The sequence below is a fragment of the Notechis scutatus genome, chromosome Z (assembly GCF_049901735.1).
Source record: "Notechis scutatus isolate UNSWTSFEM ecotype Mainland chromosome Z, rNotScu1.2, whole genome shotgun sequence".
NCBI lineage: Eukaryota > Metazoa > Chordata > Lepidosauria > Squamata > Elapidae > Notechis > Notechis scutatus.
This window is the reverse complement of record NC_142025.1, coordinates 26,189,143-26,199,741: the sequence shown is the minus strand read 5'-3', so window position 1 is coordinate 26,199,741 and position 10,599 is coordinate 26,189,143. Positions and strand designations below refer to the sequence as shown.

General features: G+C 33.8%; 1 protein-coding gene across 1 annotated transcript in view; it reads right to left on the bottom strand.

Moving 5' to 3' along the window:
- The window catches only part of THRB (thyroid hormone receptor beta), a 201,130-nt gene extending 198,518 nt beyond the window's left edge, over positions 1-2,612 (bottom strand). Inside the window, exon 1 of the mRNA XM_087946666.1 lies at positions 2,415-2,612. The gene's annotated coding sequence lies outside the window, so the exon portion shown is untranslated. The remainder of the gene's footprint in view (positions 1-2,414) is intronic.
- Positions 2,613-10,599: the final 7,987 nt, after the last annotated feature.

The following is a 10,599-nucleotide window of genomic DNA, read 5'->3' as shown; positions in this document are numbered from 1 at the left end:
CTTCCCTTTAATCCATTAATGCATAAATCATGAAGAATTGATTGTCTCCTTTGCCATCACCAATTCTAGGTGGAGGGGGGGGAATGTTTTCAAGAATATAGAACAAAATAGCCAATATTAATCCTAGCTACTAATTGACAAAAATGAGCAGTTTAGAAGTGCAATCTATGAATGCATGCATGCATGCAGTTTTAGCAGTCAGTGTAATTGAGAAAGATAGGTGGCCTAGAAATGCAATAAGTAAGTAAATAAGTAGGTAAACAAACAAACAAACAAGTTTTAGCAACCAGTAGGACATTCAGCACGGTATGACACATTTCTCTTGTTGGCTTCTTTGTAACTTTCTTTGCAAATTTAGATAATAGAGACTAGATACTCCTTAGCCAATGAAACATACTACTCCTTTGAAAGAAGGTAAAAATAAGTTATAGTAAAGAAACTGCTGGTCAGAAAAATGAATATAGTATGCAAGCAGATAAGATCTTGAAATAACTCTAAATTCACAGATTTTTCATTATTCTTTTATTTTTATCCATTGACATAAGTTTTTGATATATGTTTTAAAAATGCCCCAAATCCCAAAGAGTTTAAAAATAACACAGTATTTTACTTTTAAGATTTGCTTTAGATCTGGAATAAAGATTATTTCTCACTAAAAATAGAATTTTATTTTCATATATTACCATATTTAACTGTTCAAAGGTCTTGCTTTTAAAACAATATTTTATTTCTAAGATTTAGTTATGAGCAAAAATTACTAGTATTTTTTAATCTTAACAGAACTCTCAAAACTGCTCAAGTCAAGAATATTTTCAAAATTTATTTTAGAGATTATCAAGGACTTTTCCTGATATACAGCAATATTATATTCTCAAAGAACACCTTCATTGCTTAAACCTTTTAAGTATTTTCAATTTTTTATTATTTTTATTATACCGAAACAGAAATCAAAGCAAAAACTTTATGGAATTGTATCTAAGAAAGAAAGAAAGCCTATATGCCTATGACTTCATAAATTCCCAGTGGGATTCAACGTGGAACATGCCTTATGTGGAATAAAAAAAGAGACCACTGTTTTTTGCCACTTGCTATGAATGACAGTGGAAATAACTAGCAGGGAACTAATTAAAATATTTAAATGAAACCAAGTGCATTAAAAAGAGACCAAAGATTCCATTCAAAAGCAATTATCACAAAGATTTGATGAACATGTATGCTGGGAGGAGTAAAAAAAATTCTGCACATTATATTATGGCCTCTTTACAAGAATTACAGTAGATAACCATTTATTATCTTTAAAAGTTTTCAGATAATAAGCAAATTTATGCTGACAATTTCAGACATTCATGGCTTAACATATTTTGTGAAAAGAACCAAACAGATTTTATCCAAAAAAGCATCAGTAGGATGTGTAAAGCCTCACTGAAATATTCCTCGAAGGGGGGAGGGATATTTTATTTGATGAAAAAGGTTGCAGTTCTAAAAATATTTCCATGAGGGAAAGAAGCTCCACAAACAACAGTGGAATTTCTAAGGAAATGAACTGAGAAGAATAAATTTCAAACTCAGTCCACTTAGCTGACTGCACTGGATCAATCAGTTTCAGTACTAGCTTATATTTAGGCAGCAGACCATTAAGCAGGATAGGATGGAACATACCAAATGCTTGATTGATTGATTGTTATGGCCAGGGCACTGGGAGATTATTGTTTTTACTGTATGTAATACTAGGTTTTTATTTTATTTTTTGTAAGCCGCCCAGAATCACTGAGAATAAGTTGGCAGCCATATAAATTCTCTAAATAAATAAATAGATAAGTTGAAAAAAAAACAACCTTACGAACGACAAATGATTTCTATGTTATTGCCAACAAAAAGGACAAGACTATGAAGTCATCAGGAGTAAGTTGCCTCACTCTTTATATATGCCAAGTTGTTTTATTTTATGCCTTCAGAAGCTTGGGGTTTTGTTTTATTTTTTGAAATGTGTAACAAATACTCTTACACCGCCTTTTTGTGGACGCTGCAAGCGTCGGCTCTTAAGGACCCACGTGCAAGAGATGGGGTGGGGAAGTCGTCCTTCCCTCTTCCCCCAAGAAGCGGCCATGCGTCCTCCTACAAATCCTTCAGATCGCTCAAGAAACTCCTGTAGCATATGTTTAGTTTAAACGCCATTTCTATCCATCTGCTGGCCTTCTCTGTTTCCGTTTTGTGAAGCTTCCTCCTTCTGCTTCCCCCTCCCACATCCAGTAGCCAACTATCTTTTCCTTTTCCGCTCGAGTTGTGCTTTGTGCTTGTTTGTTCTCCAAAGTCAGAGCAAGCCTCCCCCTCTGTACAGGAAGACAGGAAGGAGGGAGGGGAGGGAAGCTACCGGCGACTCCTAAAACAGGAGTTGGCTAAGGAGCAGGACTCACCTGCCGAGCGCGGGCTCAGAAGCCAAGAGAGACACCAAGGAGACTCCAGGGCTTCCCACGGCGACGAGCGGCCTGTGTCCTGAAATGACCCGGCTGGGTGGGAGGGAAGCGCGGGAGGCAGGGAATGAGCCAGTGAGTGACAGAAAGTAGCAGGACGCCCGGTTCTTGGGCAGAGAACAGCGCGAGAGCTCTGCAGTTCCGCCGACTTGTGTTACTCATCTTTCCGCGCCTGCTTTTGCACATCCTTGGAATGAATGCTGAAATGCCGATGCAGAGATCTTACGATGTGTAGGATGTTGTGCAGCCAACCTAACTCCCCAGGAGTTTCCTTTATTATTTTTTTAAAGTATTGAACTGGGCAGAGTTTGCAACCTAAATATTTAAAGTTAGTAGGGCTGGCACATCTAAGAGTCCTTTTTAAAATGCTTTTGATAAATTTGTCGATATTTCTTTTGGATAATGCTTCCATACTGTGTTTTGTTTTTATTTTTTATTTTAACGGGTACGTGGCAAATGCAGTGTCACGATTTTACTAAAAGTGTCTTCTCCCATCCCCCATCTTAGATTGCTCCAAAATTTGGTTTGGTGTACTTAAGAATCTATTCCACCAAACAATTTATGATATAATACGTTTGAGGAACTGCCCGGAGCTTTTTTGTTGTTTGCACTACAGTGTATTTTGATTAATACAGTCATGTTGTCTTCCTGAAAACTATTTCCCAATGCAGCAGTGCTTGATATGAGAATTCTGCTGGATGAAGTTATTCCTGTCTATCCACTATTGAAGGTACAGAGACCCAGTCAGGAAAAACTGGCAACCTTACAGGCAATGTGCCACACTCCCAGCCAGCCAAGAAGGACACAGCTATCAAACAGTAAACAAACAGACATCTTTTTCCACATGCAGCCATGCATGATCTGACGTATATGCATCCTAAGAAAAGTAAAGAGTAAAAAAGAAATACATAAAGTGATGAAGAAAAATAGCAAGACTCTGAAAGTCAAGAGCAATTGCTGCAAAAAAACAGAAGGTGATTAAAAGCGTTTGGATAGGACTCATTCAGAACATTTCAATATATATTTTAAAAGAAATCTATTTCTTTCAGGCCTTCTGCTCTAGCAGAAGAGTACAAGAGCAAATATGCTAATTTCTCTTGCAATATATGTTGCCAACTTCAGTGCCTTCTGATGAAGGTGAAATCCTACAGCAGAAAGTCTGAATAAGTTTCCTTTGGAACTGAAACTCCATGATTCTCAATCTGGGCAGCAGCTACTAGGATAGAAAAAGTTATCTCGCTGCAAATATCCAGCTTTACCAGCTATGATAACAGATTAAGTGGAGGTAGCATGCTACTTCTTGTTTTCCTGTTGTCATGTGTTCATTAAACCTTAAAGCAAAAGGCCTGAACAGGACTATATTCTTATTGGGCAATAATTCATGCATTCCTTTCAAATTACTTGTCTCAACTCTTTACCATATTAAGAACCAGACAATTTTATCACATTTTCTTTGTCTATATATAAACTCTTCTCTTCTCTTCTTTTTTCTTTCTTTCTTTCTTTCTTTCTTTCTTTCTTTCTTTCTTTCTTTCTTTCTTTCTTTCTTTCTTTCTTTCTTTCTTTTCTTTCTTTCTTCTTTCTTTCTTTCTTTCTTTCTTCTTTCTTTCTCTCTTCTCTCTCTCTCTCTCTCTCTCTCTCTCGCTCTCTCTCTCTCTTTTTCAAAGTTGTACTCAACTGGAGTACAAAGTACAAAACTGAAAACTAATTAGTTATTACTTGGCTAGTTACAAAAGTGGCACTATTGTACATAAGCTTTAGTCTGATTAGGAGAGTGTTTTTAAATATATATCTTGAATTTTCAGTAAGAGCACAATGTGATTTATTTGGTGATGAGGGTTTCTCCTTTAATATTATCTATGCCACTGTTTTTCAAAATTCTTCTCACAGTCCACGAAATAATCTTTGAAACTGGGAAGGGGTTCTGAGGAAAAAAAAATTTAAGAGCACTGATGTAGCCCAACAAGAACCACTGAAATATTTCAAGCTGAGAAACTGATTGGTCCAAAATCACCCAATGGGCTCTCAATTCCCACTATGTTACCCATTTTATTATCACATTTTCCACATATAATATACAAAAGTACATAAGTCATTGAGGGCCAAATAAGGGTGTTGAAAAATACTGAGAAAGGAGCCAACCCACAGCAACGAAGTATTCACTAGGTGACCCCAAGCCAGTTTCCCTCACATTCATATGTATACAATTATGTTTCCTGCAAGGCTGCTAATTGCTATTCACACCATTGAGAAAGAAAGGAATAAAAAATGCAATGAAGGGATGTTCTTACTTGTCTGAAGTCACTGAAGTCATGTTTATTTGCTTCTAAATAATCATAGGGGAACAATTTTATCAGCAAAAAAAATCATGTTAAAATATTCACTATTATGATCTATTACTTAGAAGTTCTAATTTATGTACCCCCTATCTTTGTATCAAAGAATCTCAACAATTTCAAGGTAGAAAGCAATAAAAGTACAATCAAAACAATTTTAAAACAAACATATAATTAATATGTCTTCAACTTTGGGGTGGGTTAGTGCCCTAGTTGTGCCATTTCTGGGGTCAGCAGCTCTGGTTACACTCAATGAATATGGAAATGGGGTTTTTAGACATGTAATTCCTCCTGAATGCATAGGCAGAAACATCCCAGTTCCTCAATTGTTTTCAACATAATTCAAAACTTCAACACAGTTCAAAACATTGGCAATCTCTTTAAATGCTATTAATACCTGGGCAATCATCTCCTACACTAAACTTTCTGTTTTCTTTAGAAGGGGGGGGGCTTTTGGGGTCTCACTTCTGATAGGAAAAAAATACATATGCCCCCTTTACTGGGTGCATCAAGAATAAGGAACATCTTCCCCTATAAAAAGTGCAAATAGAATGATGTACTTGCCAATGACTAATGCATTTCTATTCCATCAGACTTAACAGTGTACTGCATAAGCATTATACATATAAAATAGAGAGTTTTATTTTTCTTTTGAAAAAAGACACTGGTTACCATGATTTTAATGCATCATTAAAAAAAGAAAACCCACCAAGTACATGTAGCATATAGTGATCATGATCTATTGAATGGACAGACAGTTAGCATATGTTCTTAGATGTTATGTGATTACTGATTTTGATTATTAAATTTCTACCTCTGTCACTTCAGATGACTTTAGATGACTTCACAAAATTGCAACAACAAAAAAAAGCTACAATAAACAGCATATGTTCTTCTTTCATATAGTCAAGGCCTGAATTCTAGAATTTACACCAGATTCTAGGATCATATTATTTAATGGATGTTCTGCATACCTGTGGTCCTGTTTTGGTCCTTAGAGGTCTTGCTGAAAATGAAATCTTCAATGAAATCTTATCAAAATGCCAGGAAAATCAGACCATGGTTCTGTCCTTATACTTATAATCTTCTTCTTAACCTATAAACTACTTTCTTTTGAAAGAACTCTGAAAATATTTTATAGTTCTTAAATATGAAATACTAGTACTATAGCATATACTATTACAAAATGTTTTAATGCTTTAACATTGTGCTTTTATTAATATCTAATGTTGCATAAAAGTAATACGACTTTGGAGGGCTTTTCTTTAAAAGATGGCATATGATTTTATTTTATAATGGTGATCAGTCAATAAATAACATTAATTCTGATTTTGAAGAAAAATATAAAGTAAATCTATGAGAAAGCAAATGTTTTAAAACTAGTATTAAAACTAGCATTCCATATTATATGTAGTAAAGACAGGTCTAGGAGTAGAACTATAGAGCTAGGCAGACATTCTAAAACCAGGATGGGGAACCTGTAATCATCATCAGGAGCATAGGGATTATATTGTAGAGTACAACTTTGAAGAGTTGGTTTGTGAACTACCAGATTATATGGATCAGCATCTTATTTCCCAGACAATCCTCCCTTACTAGCCAATTTCTTGTTTACTTGGATTATCCATCCTGCTATTTTCTCCAATTACAAAAGAAATGGAGGAAAATCTTGTACAAATTAGAAAAAAGTATCACTTTTTCCAAAGTTGAACTTAAATTCTCATCATTTCTTGTTCATTATTCATCTGTTAATATAGTTTTCTTGATAGCAATATAGATACAGCTTGCAATTGTATTCTTGCAGGGTTTTTAAGGTTCTTAATGTAGGCTATAGATTTGATATTTTCTAGATGTCTCCCATTCACATACACCAAGACCAGTCCAGGTTTATCTTCCAAGCTCAGAGACGTTCAGCCAGGTGCTGCCACCTGCTGAGGGAAATTATTTATTTTGGATTACCTAACAGATGTTCGACATTACAATCATGCAAATTGTTCAAAACCTTTACCTAACCTGCCCTTTTTTGTAAAGATATCTTCACTTAGGTAGCCTATTCCTAATCACACTGAATCATATTGTAAATTCTGCTGTTTTGTACTTGTGTCACCATATCACCAGCAACCATGTAAAATGGATTTCTGCATTGTGAAAAATGTTTCCTCACTTATTTCTCCTGCAGATACCAACAATATTATTTCTTCTCTAAAATAATTAGCTATTGATGCCTCTCTACAGCCATCTAGTTTCCAGCTCAGTTTTCTAATCCTAGAAGACAATATATTTAATTAAAGATTTCATTAAACCACAAAGACACTAAAAGTTTAAAGGAAAATTGAATATATTTTCAAGAGAGAATGATATGTAAAAATTTAATGGACTAAGAAATACATTTCAAATATATTCAGAGGTTTCTATCTTTATTTGCACATTCCAAGGATGGCACTAAACATAAATTCTGTGATTAAAGCCTCAGTGATTTCCCCCCTACTAGATATGATGACAGCAGGTGGTGATATTAACTCTGAAAGAATATGATTTTAACAACAAAATAAACATGCCTTCATTAATTCCCTACATTCTGCCTAATTTGACACAAGTTTTATGTCATAATGCCTTTATTTGGCTTTAAAACTCATTCTTTGTTCTCAGTCATAAGAGTTCCCTTTTTGCTTGATTTTCTCAAACAAACAGATTGTATAAAATATTGTTTTCCAACAGAGTAATAAAGGCAGGATAGAAATATAACAAATAAATATTAAAGACAATAAGTACAATAAGAGATTTTCTTTTGCCTGGCTTTCTTTAGGTACCAGTAAATAGATAAAAAACCATTAACAAGCAGCAGATAAATTGTTAATTGTATCCATGAAAAAATAATTTTATATTGGAAAATTATTGAGATTTATCATATTCTGTAAATAGATAATAGATATATACAGATGCACATTTACAGATGGAGGCGTTGCATATATTTTCAAGTATAAATGGTCACAAATATAAAGACAAATATAAAGAGAAATCCATTATTAATGAGCATCATTATTTTTAAATTGTACTTCTCTATAATCTTTCAAAACATATTTTGTTCTAAACACATCTGGTCTATTTTCTGAGCAGAAAGTATAAAAGGAGCAGATTGCAAAAGAAGGAACTAAAGCTAACACAAGCATTAATCATTCTTACAGTACAGTCACAGAATAGAAAAAAATAAATAAACTGCTGATAGAAACTTTGAAATTTATCATTTCCATCTAGCATCCCTACCAAAACAGTTCAAAGTATATCGCAGGAAGCTGGAAAGCCAGATACCTGCTTTATAGTGAATCAGATATTACATCCAATGCCTTAAGTAAGCCACATTTTATTATTCTTTGGGCACTTCCATACTATGCCTGCTTTCACTTTCCAGTTCTTCAAAAGTAGTTTGGAAATGACATATAACCATCAGTCCTTCTTATTACATTGAAAATCTAAGAGAGAAAAATCACTGTCATGCCTATTGGATAAAGAAAAATTCCCTCACTTTCATCTTCAGACCTTAGAAACCACTTTTAAAGCATGCCAGACCTACTTTCAATATTCTTGAAAAAAGTAATTAATAGCAATGGTTTTCATGAGAATTAAAATATAAAGTTTCATTAGCTTTACTTATGTTTCCTAAGGATGAAGATATATTACTAAGCATGTTAAAACAGAAGCAGTCCAAGTTTGTACAATCTTATTCCATATATAGTAGGCTTGTATAGCATTACTGTGGGGAAAGACATCCAGATAATATTATCTTCTAGAGAAAAAGTTTCTTAAAATGCATTATTATAATGTAATTTAAAGGGTTAAATGTTTTTTCTCAAAGCAGAAGGACTCAGATTTAAATTTTTGGTAGGTCATAAAATGTCCTTGGTGATTTAGAACCAGTAACTTTTTTCAATTGTCATGAAAAAGGAAAAATGTTGTATTTAACTCCAAAAGGAAAATCAAAATAAAAATATAACAACAGGAATACAAATATATACCTAAAGGCAGGCAGCTTTCAGAGTTTGTGACTATCTTTACTATCTTTACTTACATTCATTTTAATGGTTCAAGTATATACATAGTGCTCTCCAGGACAGTTAACAGCTGAATCATAGGATGTAATTACAATTATTTCTAGCAGTAAATTCATAAGGAGCAAGATTTTCTTAAATAAAGCATAAAAAAGAGTTATGAAATATATACATGGTTATAACAAATATTAAAGCAACATTAGAGTAGAGTAGAGTAGAGTAGAGTAGAGTAGAGTAGCGTAGCGTAGAGTAGAGTAGAGTAGAATAGAATAGAATAGAATAGAATAGAATAGAATAGAATAGAATAGAATAGAATAGAATAGAATAGAATAGAATAGAATAGAATACTTTATTGGCCAAGTGTGATTGGACACACAAGGAATTTGTCTTTGGTGCATATGTTCCCAGTGTACATAAAGAAAAAATAAAATACATTAATCAAGAATCATAAGATACAACACTTAGTGATACTTATAGGTTATTAATAAGCAATCAAATCATACTAGGAAACAAAACAATATAAATTGTAAAGATACAAGCAATGTGGTTATAGTCATAAGTGGGAAGAGATAGGTAATAGGAAGGATGAGAAGAATAATAGCAATACACTCTTACTAAATAGTTTCACAGGGTTGTGAGAATTAGTTGTTTAGCAGAGTGATGGTATTTGGGGAAAAACTGTCCTTGTGTCAAGTTGTTCTGGTCTGCAGTGCCCTATAGCGTCATTTTGAAGGTAGAAATTGAAACAATTTATGTCCAGGATGTGAAGGGTCTGTAGATATTTTCACAGCCCTCTTTTTGACTTGTGCAGTATACAGGTCCTCAATGGAAGGCAGATTGATAGCAATTTTTTTTTTCCTGCTGTTCTAATTATCCATTGAAGTCTGTGTCTGTCTTGTTTGGTCACAGAGCCAAACCAGACAGTTATAAAGGGGCAGGACAGACTCGATAATTCTTCTGTAGAAGTGAATCAGCAGCTCTTTGGGCAGTTTGAGCTTTCAGAGTTGGTGCAGAAAGAACGTTCTATGTTGTGCTTTTTTGATGATGTTTTTGATGTTAGATGTCCATTTGAACTCTTGAGACATGATAAAACCTAGAAACTTGAAGATCTCTACTGTTGATACTGTGTTGTCTAGTATTGTAAGAGGTGATTGTATAGGAGGATTTCTCCTAAAATCTACCACCATTTCTACAGTTTTAAGTGTATTTAGTTCAAGATTATTCTGGTTGCACCACAAGGCTAATTGTTCAACCTCCCATCTGTATGCAGATTCATTGTATATAAAGCAACATATAGACTATAAGCCAGAAATATTTCTGTTAGGCATAGTACCAGAAAATACGATAAAGGGAATATATATTTAATATTACGGCAGCAAGAAATGTACATGCAAAACACAAGAAAAACAAGGAATCACCAATAGAAGAAGATATAATTTAAAAAATACTAGATTGTGCAGAAATGGACAGGTTGACATTAAAGATAAAAGATGAAGAAGAGACAGAATATTTTCAAACATGGGACTTATTCTATGAATGGTTAGACAATAGAAATAAAAATTGGAAAAATATTATGTATGTCTTATGTTTAATATATTATTATGTAAGCGAATTAACCCAGACAATGTGGTGTTCATAAAACACTTACGTCTGTTAAGGAAAATATATAAATAAACTCTTAAAAAGAGAAAGAGAAAGCTATAAAAAGAGAAAGAGAAAGCACATTGTCTATTCCAATGTGTCAAC